Below are 13,193 nucleotides of genomic sequence, written 5' to 3'. Positions count from 1 at the left end.
TAATCTCCTTAACAACCAAACACCTTATAACAATGATGTATATGCCTTTATCAAAGATAGATGGCAAATTGGCGGGTGTATTCACATATAAAATTGGCAAAAGTATATAAAAGTAATATGATACAATTGCATTACCAAAACACATTATTCAAAAAAAAAAAAAAAAAAAAAAACCATGTGAATCGAGTATACCCTATCCGTTTTTACTCACAGAATCAATCTAGCTATGTTCATCAATTAACACATTCATTTTTTTTTTCCTAGAAAATTTACTATGCTAAATAAAAATGCAATTTAGGATAAGTAACACGAAGTACTTTATTTATATAAGAAATCTAATTTCCTAATGTATAATAACATCGCCTTCTTAATATTTTTTTTTTCAATTTCGTTCAAAGAAGAGATGAAGCATGAGGGTTGGAGAGAAGCTTTAACGTTCTTGAAGAACATGTAACATGGACATTAAAAATAGGGCTGAGGAAACTATCTAAAAATCCAAAAATTCGATCCGAAGATTTAGGATCTGAAATCAATTTCGAATCGGATAATTTCGGATCGGATATCCAATCAGAAAAAATCGAATATCGGATAGCAAAATATTGAATTTCGGATATCCGAAAGAAAATTGGATAACAATATTCGAATAAAAACTCAAAAGTCCTAAGTTTCCACAAAGGCCCAAATATCCCCAAAAGCCCAACTTTTGTACTAGCAAACACTACCCTAAAATCCCACCGCCCCTTTCTCTCTCTCTTCTCTCTCCTTTCATATTCATCCTCACTGCCCTTCTCTAATCTCTATCACTTCTTTTTCATCCTCACAGCCTTTCTCTATCACTTCTATCTATCTTCTCTTTCATCCTCTATTATTCTCGCTCCTTCGATTTTGCAACAACAACCGAGTTACTGGCTTTCCTCCTTCGATCCTCCTCCTGGCATCGCCATCAATTAACAACCGCAACAAAAACTACAACATCCTCCTCTGGCTACCATTATCGCTCCTTCAAGCTTCCACTGACAATTACAATTTCGTTTCTTTGTTTTGTGGGTTTTTTTTTTTTTTTTTTTTTTTTTTTTTTTTTTTGTAATTTATTAAAATTATTTGTTGGGTTTTTAAATTTCTAGTCTATATTATCTGGTTCAAGAGTTGCAATGAATTAATATTATTTTACAAGAATTGTTGCATAATTAATTTACTTGTTGAAATTCAATTCAATTCAATGTACGGTATATATAATTTGCCTTTAAAAGAATAAATTTTGCCATTAATTAAATAGGGTCGAATATTGGATATCCGAGCTATCCGATCCGAAAATTCTTGGATATTCGATATCCATTTTCAGACGGATACGGATATCAAATATGGAAATTTTTTCGATTACGGATATCCGAACCAAAATGGATATCTGATCCGTGTTCACCCCTAATTAGAAACAAAGCGTTTTGTGTGAGACCGGACTCACGTGAGACCGGGCTGTAAATGAAAAAGGCGCAAGCCTGATAAACCCGACCAAAGTCCGCGCGCCATTTAATAAAATGTCTGAATTTTCTCGTTTTCATCATTTTCCTTAAATTTTGAGCGCCGTCATTTACTCAAAATTTCGAACTCCTTCATTTCGACGAATTTCAACGACTTCATTTCCTCAAATTTTAGAGCATTCAAATCTTCAAATTTCAAACAATTCAAATCAAAAAAATGGAGAAATCAAACAACACAATGATGACTGAAGTAGAATCTGATTCACCCATAAAATCAATTTCTAGCACAATTACTGCTGAAAAAGGTACAATACAATTCATAATTTCAGATTGTTATTAATTTCAAATAATATTTGTTAAATGTAATAGTGAATTTTTATTATGTTTTCGATTTATAATTTACATGCAAAGCAAATTGAATTTCATATCGTATTAAATTTCGATTTAATTTCAGATCGTATGTAAATTCGAGTTAATTTAGACCTATAATATGCAATCAATGCTTATTAAATTATAGATCGTTATTAATTTTGAATGAAGCATAATTTAATTTCAAATCGTAGTTAATTTCGACTTATAATTTAAAATCAATGCTAATTATATTCCGATCGCATTTAAGTTCGACTAATAACTTGCAATCAAAGCTATTTTAATTCGAATTGTATATATAAGATGTTGCAGAAAATTTATTTAAATTTGAATCTATTTTTCTGCTAAATTTAAAGTAAAATTCAAATATACTAATACTAATGATGTATGCAACAGATAATGTAATTGTAGAAGACAACATCAATGAAGAAAGAGATGTTGAAGAAAGAGATGAAAATGCTGCTATAATAGGTATTTTGATAATTAAATGCTCTGTAATTTAATGATGTAAATGCAGACAATTAATTTAATATAGTTTAATTTCTGACAAAAACAATATAATTTCTGACTAATAGAACCTATTTCCTGACTAATTTGGTAATTTGTGAAAATAATCTGATTCCTGACAATTTCAATGTGTTTATTACTGGATTAAAAAATCTAATTCCTGTATGCTATAATCTAACTGACTATTATTATATTAAACCTGTTTAAAATTATCTATTTCTTGACTATTATTATCTAATTCCTGACAATTTCAATGTATTTATGACTAAATTAAAAAATCCAACTGACTATTATTATATTTAACCTGATTATTATTATCTATTTCCTGACTAATGCTATCTACATCTTTTTCATTTCCTATATAATTCCTGACTATTATTATTTTTTTCTTGACTAATATTATACTTGACTGTAATAATTTATTTCCTGACCAATATATTGTAATTCCTGATTCGAATAATCTAATAATCAAATTCATGATTAAATATTGTAATGTTAAATTCCTATCCTATATTATGTTAAGCTTAAAAATGTTAATCCAACACTCTAAACTCTAAGATTGTCTAATTACTACATTAAATATCTTTATACCTGAAAAAATTAGATTAATACCTGATTATAAAAGCTAGTACTTGAATTTAAAAATATATTACCCGAGTAAAAACAAGAAATAAATTTAATAACTTACCAACTCTGCTTCAGCTATGTTTAACTTTGAAAAACGATCAACTCATTTTTCAATGGAAGCATAAACATCATTAGCGTCATGTTTTTTCAATTCCATATTGAGCTCAAATTTTTTCAAATTCTCCTTAAACTTTGCATACTCTTCTAGATTATTTTCCAAAGAATTCAAAATTATTTCCTGTTCTTTTATCTTCTTGACATCTTTTTTGTAATTTTCTCTCTTTATTAAATATCTCTATATAGTGTCCTACAAAACAAAAAAATTGAAACATATATTATGTTATATACATAAAAATTCCAAAGTTTATAAGTAAAGAAAAAAAAAATTACAACAACTCCAGTAAAAAAAACAAATTTCTTGTACAAAAATATTTCTCTGTCAGCTATTTGGCTCTCTTCAAGATTCAAAGCAGAAGCCCAAGTATCATGAATAGCACTATTAATCCAGACAGAGGGGCGCAGCGAACAAAACTCCTCTTTCACCAAAATAATATCGCTTTGGGAAAGATCTTCAGTGTTAAACTGACAGATAACATCACCAGTATCTTGCACATACAGACTCCTGTTACGCGCCTTAACTGTAATACCCGTATATTTTATGATTTTACAAATTATAAAATTAGAGTTGTATACTTTAAATTTTATTTTCTTATCTTATTTGATAGTATTTATATCCTTTAACCCTACATTGTTATTTTATTTAAAAAAAAAAAAAAAAACATCAGCAGCCGTAACTCGTTAGCCGTGAAGGTACCAAATTGCTTTCCTTCACTTTTTCGTGTGATTTCTAAACCAAACATGCTGGTGAATATTTTATTATGATGTATCATCATCCATATAATTATTTTGATCATGTAAATCAAATAATTTTCACCTTCCAATGTGAATTTTGCTGCTCAAGTCTGGTCAAGTATACACAAGTAGTTTTGCAATGGGTCTCTTGTGTATGCAGTGTCAAATTTGGATCGAGTAATCTACTTCATCGGAAGGTAATCACACAGAACTTATTTTGGAGTCGTTTGTATTATATTTCTTATTATTATATATGAATTGTATGATTTATTATTTGTAATCTTGTACATGTATATAATTGATTATTATATGGTATCATATGATTTGATTGGCATTGAATATTGTATTACATTTGTTGTACTGTATCATATGATTTAATTTTCGAATTGATTATTGTGTTATTCGTGTTAGGGTTTTTAATGTTGTTATTTTTGGGAGTATTGTTACATTGAGGTTTTAGGGTTACTAATGCAGAGTATTATTTTGGAGTGAGAATTGATTACATTTGGGTAACTAGTATGATTGTCCTATAAGAGTTGAGATATACTACGATTGAATCGAGTTCGAATTATTATACCATTTGGGAACATGTGCCAATATTGAGAATTTATTATCATGTGAAAGATTACTTGATCGATGTATGAGATCAAAAGGTTGAGATTATTATTTTGTTATTGGTTTGAGGCTCGACGTTATAGACCTTAGTCCTTGGTATGTTGGTAATGAGATAATGATCATGAGTTAAGAATGAGGTACAATCTTTATTATTTATTTTTCTATGGTCCCCTATAGTGGGAATTGACCCGTATGTGGTCTGGTTCAAGGTGTTTTTTGGTTATTGGGAGTATTCAAGTTTTTATACTTGTTGATTTTATTCGAATTACCCGTGTCCAAGGCTAGGTATAGAACAAAGAGCATGGCACACTATTGGTTATGAGTTGAGTAAAGGTTCGTACTATTATTCGAGGTTGAGTTGTTAAAGGTTATGTTCAGATTACAATGTGTAATGTAGTTTTGAACTACATTGTTTAATTGATCTAGTAATGTTAATTATTATATTATACTCTATATTTTGATATGTGGTGATTACTCAGCTTTTGCTGACGTGTGTGTTGTTGTGCTATTTGTGTTTGTGACCATGTCTTTTTCTTATGGTGGCCCTGCGACGACCTATTTTGGAATTTGTCCTTAATGGTGAGCAGTTAAGATAATAACAGGTTGATCCAGTGATGATCGTAACTAAAGGAGCTCATGTGTTTCGATTAGTTTGTTATAACAAATTTAATTTATAAAGTTGTACAAATAGCTCACTTAGATTTATTGGGTTGTAATTATTGGGATTTTTGTAAGCCTAAACACTTGACAGGTTATTAAGTGTGGCGGTAATACCTCCGATTTAAGTGTATGCTTCCGCAAATTTTATTTAAAGATTCTTTATATTCCCTTTATTTATTGTTTATTAATAGCTAGTAACTCGGGGGTGTTATATTAACTCCCTCATCTTCTCCCGTAGGATCTAACTCATACAACTCATCATATTTTCTAAAAAAGAGGAAGTCACACATATATCTTTCATGCTTAGTTAAAATTTTCAGATACAGAGGCTTATTTTCTTGCAAACTCCTAGAGACAATCATTTCTCGATTTTGAATCGAAATCTCATCAATAGGGAGATCTACCCAATTTGAATCCAAACTAGATGCTTCCAAATTAGCCTACAATTCCAACTGCTGTTTATCTCTTAGATATTGCGATCTCTCAGGATTTTTTTCAGCATATGCATCAGCAGCAATAAATGTAATTTCAGGAGGGACATTTTCATCAGTAGGAATTTTGTCCACATCAATTAACTGAATGTGAGTTTTAGGAGGCTGAGGTCCTATTTCCATAAACTCATCTTGAGACAAATCAGCAGCAGTAGGAGTAGGAGTTTTATCTATTACAATAAGGGTAGGATTAGGAGCACTAGGAGATTTTAGAACTTCAGTTGGAACAAATTCATTAGCAATCGATTCCGTTTCAACATATTTGTTTCTCAATAAATCTAAAACTGCAGTTGTATCTCTAGGCTGAGCTTCCTATAGAAAAAATAAAATGTATTAAAATAAAAAACAAGTAACTTAAATGCAAACAATAATAACCTATACTAATTAATGAACTCAAAATTCTAATTCCTGATAGGAATATTCTTATTAATGAAAAAAGTAATCTAATAGCTGATTGAATAAATCTTTTTCCTGATTAAGAATGTATTATTTTGAAAAAAAGAAGTTAATTTCTATTCAAAAAATTATTATTCCTGACTAAAATATTCTTACTACAGGTAGAGGTAATCTAATAACTGACAGAGACAACTTTATTCCTGATGAACAACTAGAGTTATAATTTACATCTTAACAAAATTTTATCATTTCATGCACATACTCATCTAATAACTGACTAAAATATAATTATTTCTGATACAGTAAATCTAATTAAAAACCCAACAACTATATTTTAAATCCTGACAAAAATATTCTAATTATTGACAAAACTTATATAATATATGACAAAATAAATCTAAATCCTGACCAGAATAATTTAACTCGTGAAAAAAATAACAAAAAAAATTACCTGATTCACAACATCAATAGGTGATTGATGTTCTGCTGTAACTTACTTTGAATTACATCATCAGATTTAGTAAAAACCTGAAAACATATGTATAACAAAAAAAAAAAAATTTTATTTATTTAAATAAAATATCAAATTTGAATACAATAATTACTAGTATTTTAATAAATTATTTAAATAAAATACAAATATTAGACCTTAGATGTGCTGTCATCATCTTTGTCATTTTTTGTTTCTTTTTCACCAATTACCGGAACTTCTTCTTCAGTAACTTCTGCATTTTGCTCCTTTGTTGGTTGAGGAGAAGGAGGAGTGGGGGTAATTAAATTAAATTTTGGCATAGAATGATCTCGCATGGAAAAACTCCTGCCTTCTTGCACAATCCTAGCCTGATTATCATTCAAACCAGCAGAATAAACTTCATTGAGTCCCCTAGCTTTCCTTGGTGTCCTAGGAGGTGAAGTTGAACAACCAAGAACACCCTCCGCAACAACTGAACTAACCACGTTTTCTCCTGGTGCTGTGCCAGGTTCAGAATTTACAGCAGCAGTTTCAACAACATCTGAAACAGCAACATTAGTCACTTTGTCAACAGCAGCAACTTCTGCACCAAGTGAAACATCAGCGACAGGTCCTTGGTGAACAACAACAGCTTCTGAACCAAGTGAAACATCAGCTTCATCTTCATTTTTCTCTGGTATCTGTCAGGGATACCAGTTTCAGGTACATCAAATTCTTCTTCTTCATTAGATTCTTTTTCTTCATTTGTATCCTCTAAGTTATCACTTTTAGATATATCTTGACTTAAGACTTTCGTCAAATCAAGATCAGCAATAACATTATTCACCTGTATAAAATAAACATTAATATCAAAAATAAATCTTAAGTTAATTTCATATAAAAAAAAATAAAGATAAAGGTAATAAAACTTACAGTTTCATCAGACTTAAGCTTAAGATCAAAATTATCCAATTCAGTGGCTAACTTTTTGCTCTTCATAGCAGCTAACACTATTTCATCAATTTTAGCTAAGAACTGTGGATTGGAATATATATCATCATCTCCTTGAGATTGAGATTCTTGTGAAGTTTTTATTGCTTCATCCTTCAAATTTGTAGCAAAGTGAATTTGGTTCTCTGATACAATCTTCAAGTCACGACTAAATTTCATCATTTTCTTTTTCATAGCCTGATTAAAAAAAAAAAAGAAAGAGAGAATAAAGAATGAATGATTTAAATATAATAACATATTCTAATTCCTGATAAAAATTAAATAATTTCTGAATAAAACAACATTATTCCTGAAACTGATACCTTTTTTGCTGACTATAAAAAATTAATTCCTGACAAAAAATAACACATTCCTGGTAAAAATAATGTTATTCCTGTTAAAAGTAATATAATTTCTAATTTAAACAATGTTATACCTAATTGAGATATATTTTTTAACCATTCTAATTCCTGACTAATAATATATAAATCCTGATTATATTAATCTTATTTATGACTTGAACTTGCTAATTCCTGAAATTTAGAATGTTATGCCAGACTAAAATAAAACAAGAATTTAATTAAATTATCTAATATATGAAGAAAGAAAACTAAATCCTGATTATAATAATCTTATTTCAGGCTTAAAATTGTTAAATAGAAAACTGTAACTATTGACATCATAAGTTGAGTATTTTATTTTTTTTATTACTGATAAACATATATCAATTCCTGATATAAATATGCTTATATCTGACTTGATAATTTCTAACTTTTAGAATTATATGTAAGACTTGAATACAATTGAGATATAAGTTATTTCTTGACTAAAATAATTCCATTCCTGAACAAAACTCTGATATTCCTGATCAAAATTCTCATATTAATAATGATATCAAATTTCTTACTCCTGATAAAACTAAACTAACTTAATGACAGGTTATAATACAAAAGCTTTAGGAATTTAGTGCATAATAACAGGTTATACATAATGAACTCTTGAATTAAAAGCTTTAATAAATTAATAAAAAAAAAAAATTGAGATTTTAAACTTACATCAATATCCATTTTATCAATCTCATCATCAGTTGGGTATTCTTTAGGAATTTTGTACATGACATATCTAGCTTGGTCATCTTCAGCTTTCAACTCAATTGGGGCAGATTGTACACCTTGACCTTCCTTATTTCCAGCAGAATCAATTAGGGCAGATTGTACACCCTAACCTTCCATATTTCCACCAGAATCTTCATCATCATCAGTATCTTCAAGTTTAAACTCAATGTTATCCAGCTGAAAAGATTTAAGAAGCTCCTGTTCACTTTTGCCAGCATACTGCAATGGTAATGTCTGAGGATACAATTTCACAGTACCATAATCAATATTTTCAGCAACGTCTTTAATCCGCTCTTTCAGAGATTCACATGACCAATTCATTACAAATGGCTTCCTATCTAAAGTGGTCCCAAACTCAAACTTTTGCAAAAAAGCAATTATAAAGGCAACCAAACAGCCATTTACTTGTTTTGATTTACTTTTTAATTCTTGTCCTTCCTTCTTCTTCAAAACAAAGGACTGAAACTCTGCTATAGATGTACATAACCAATCCATCACATAACCAGCCCAGTTGTAAGTCTTTATGAAACGTACATCTTCTAAAGACTTTATGATGTTAAAATTGGGGGACTTATCACCAATTGGAGCCAAAAAATTAGAAACAACAAACATAACAAAGAGTCTCTTAAATTCATAACCTCCACCCCTATATTTCTCAAACAATGCTTGATAAGTAAGAAAATTGACATATGTCTTCTTCTTCTTACTTTGAGCTGGTCTTTCAGATTCCTTCTTCTTGCTTTCAATACCTTTTTCAGATTCATCACCAATTTTCCTCTTCTTTTTTTTGTTAGTTTCAGATTCATTTTCTTTTTCCAAATCTTCTTCTCCATCCAAACCTAAAAATTTCCTCCACTCTGATTTCAAATAGTCATCAAGATTAAAGCTTTTCTTGTTTTTGGAAATCTCTTTCACAGGTATATCAGTAAAAGGAATGCCCAAAACATCAGCAATATCAAAATTGTCAATATGAATGGCATGTTCTTTTTTTTACCAACAATGAGATTTCTTGCCTTAGGATTATAATGAGTTACCATATAACCATACAACTGGTGACTGATATTATCCTTTAATTTCATATTAAGCAACCCACCAAACCCAATATCTTTTACATCCTTTATTTGCTGATCACTTAAATCTTCCATGATTTGACAAAGATGATTAGGACCAGATTTATTACCAAGCTCTAAGTCTTCAATATCATCTTTACTAAGAGAACTGAAAGTTTGAAAAGTAAAAAAACACATTAAAATTGAGAGCTTTTTAAAACATTCTTATTCATGATAATAATTATGTTAATGATAATTACTGATTATAATAAACATATCTTTATTATGAAAATCTTTATGCAAATCACAAAGTACTAAGAACCACTCTTAGTAAAATGAAAGACTAATAACTGATAAAATTTATCTAATATCTGACTAAAACGTGCTAATTGCTGACGTTTAAATTGTTATTCCTGACTAAAATACACCAAAGCATGAGATATATTTTCTAACCATTCTAATTCCTGACTAATAATATTTAATTTCTGATTATATTAATCTTATTTATGACTCGAGCTTGCTAATTCCTTAAATTTAGAATGTTATGCCAAATTAAAATAGACCAAGAACTTAATTAAATTATCTAATATATGAAGAAAACAAACTAATTCCTGGTTATAATAATCTTATTTCTGGCTTCAAATTGTTAAATACAAAATTGTAACTATTGACATCATCAATTGAGTATTTTATTTTTTTATTACTAATAAACATAGATCAATTCCTGATATAAATATGCTAATATCTAACTAAAACTTGATAATTTCTAACTTTTAGAATTATATGTCCGACTTGAATACCCCAATTCCTTAAGCAAACTATCTAATATCTGACTAAACCATCCTAATTCCTGGCTAATAAAATATAATTCGTGAAAATAATAATCTTATTCCTCACTTAAAAATGCAAAAATCATAAATATTCACATCATAATATAGCATTGTGAATAGTGAAACAACTATATCCATAACAAAGGGCAAAACAACAAAAGATAATCCTGACAAATATAATCTATTATCAAAATACAACAAAATAACCACATATGCGTGTTTATTTCCCAAGAAAAAATATTCAATATAAAACAACAAATACAAAATGCTATGTCTTTTTGCGAAACAAATAGAATACAATTTCACACCTAACAGGTCGACTTCGTTTAGACCCAGGTTTAGGACCACGCTTCTTCAATGGTGGTTCTGAATCGACCCTACAAAACGAAATAATAACTTATAAAAACGATTTAAAAAAAAAAAACAGTATAACCTAAAAAATAACTGAAGTACAATAAACCTTTCAGCCATTGCAACTGTATTCTCTTTTTTTCGAGCTTGTTTACTTCGTTTATGATAAACTTTTAAGGGAGAAGAATCTTTAATCGATGAAATGGTAGACATTAATTGAATCGAAAATGGCGAATGTTAGGGTTTATAAAGAAGAAGTAAAAATTAAATACATGCAAATACAATTAAAGCTAGAAAATGAAGTAGTTATGCAAATTATTCGGAAACGTGAAATTAAGTCGATAGTAATGGAGTGTAACAGATAAAATGGAGTGAAAATGCAGAAAAAGTGGGTGAGAAGAAGGAGGAGGAAGGCGGAACAATGGATGTGTTTGAAAAAAGAAAAAAAAGAGCTATTTAAGGTTCGGGCTGCGCGCGAGCTGAACTTTAATAAACGGGCCGAGCGCGGGCCAGTAAATAGAACGGACTCACATGAGTCCGTTCTACACAATATTTTTCGAATTAGAAATGCTTCATGCATGGAAGAAAGCACTTGGGAGCAAATGATTTTATACAGAAAAAAGAGATGAAGACTGTAAACTACTTCGATTAAAAGCAAGACTAGTTTGTTTTGGCAATCATCTAGAGGAAGGGATTGATTATAATGAGACATTTGCTTCGGCTACCAAGATGTTGAGACATTTGCTCTGTTGGCCAAGATGTCAACATTTCATACTTTTCTTATAGTTGTAGCTGTGAAGAATTGGGAGGTACATCAGATGGATGTGCACAATGCTTTATTACAAGGATAATTGGAGGAAGCTAGAAATTTATATGAAAATTAGGGGTATTCAAAAATACCCGACCCGACTGTTCCGACCCGCTGTCCCGATGTAAAATAGTCGGGTATATTTTTTAAAAAAATTAATTTTTCGGGTCGGGTTCCAGACCGGAGAAATCTGTGTAGCACTCGGGTCAGGACATGGGCCAATTCGTGTGGTTCGCGGGTACCCGAAAACCCGTAAAGGGCTTTTTTTTCCTAGAATCTTTCTTAGCTGTTAGGGTTTATTTTCTTTCACTTTTTCCCTCTTTCTCTTTCTCTCTATTCTAGTCCTCTCGTTCTCTCGCTCTCTCGCTTCTAGTTCTCTCTCTCTTTGCCTGGTTTCCATCTATTCTCCATGTTCAATGGTTCATCTTACATTTCTTGATACTCATGGTTGAAAGAAGAGAAATAAAGTGTTGTAATCTTCTTCAAGAAATTTAACCAAGAACATCTCCAAATCCCAGAAGACAAGGAAGAAGTAACATTCCAATGGCGATAATCAAAATGCTAGAAGACGAAGAACTCCAAAACATCGAAAATCTAAAACATCAATGGCGATCTCAACTCGATGCAGCATATTCAACTTTTCAACGGATCTCGTGATTAACGTCATCGATCTATTTCACTTATCTTTAGAAATGTGGGCCACTTTAAATTCATGAGGACCCATTTCTCTGACTCATTGCATTAATTCATTTCCATGAGTTGCATGTTACAGTAAACCAATAACCTTTTTTTTTTTTAATTAGTATGATATTATAATTTGTTATTATTCCTCCATTACTTCCTTCTTCATTTTATTTATGTATAACCACTGTGATTGTGTGATATTTCTATTATATGCTAATAAGATTATACGAAGTACTGTATGAATTGGAATTTTATTTATTTATTTATTTTTTACAGTAGACCTCTTAGTTTATGTTTAGTTGCTTCGGTTCCTTAATACCAATAACAATTTGTAATAATATGGATTATTTTCATTTCTTAACTTGTATTTATATGGATTATTTGGTGTGGAGTAGTAGATTATTGTTCATCAATTTTCACATTTTGACGGTAAATTATTATCATAATTAATTCGAGAACCTGTGTCCCGACCCGAGAAAATCGGGTACCCGAAACCCAGGTACTCGGTTTTCTCAGGTCAGGACATGGGCCAATTTTCCAACTACCCGAATATCCGGGTACTCGGGTTTTCGGGTACCCTAATGAAAATACCACTAGGGTTCGAGAAAAATAATCTAGACAAGGTTTGTAGAATGAAAAAGCTATTATATGGTTTGAAACAGGCGCATAGATGTTGGTTTGAAAGCTGTCGACCGCATTGCAAAAATATGGTTTCAAATAATCATATTCCGATTATTCTTCGTTCACCCTATCTAAAGGGGGACTGCAGTTGAGTGTGCTCATATATGTGGAAGATATGATAATTGGTGGAAATAACAAGTACATTTGCTTGGAGGGTTTCAAAGCATAATTGAGTGAATGTTTTAAAATGAAGGATTTGAGGCTCTGAAATTTTTTTGAAGTTAGAAGTAGCTCAGAGT

This window comes from Chenopodium album, chromosome 2, assembly GCF_948465745.1.
Source record: "Chenopodium album chromosome 2, dcCheAlbu1.1, whole genome shotgun sequence".
Taxonomy (NCBI): domain Eukaryota; kingdom Viridiplantae; phylum Streptophyta; class Magnoliopsida; order Caryophyllales; family Amaranthaceae; genus Chenopodium; species Chenopodium album.
This window is presented reverse-complemented; position numbering follows the sequence as displayed.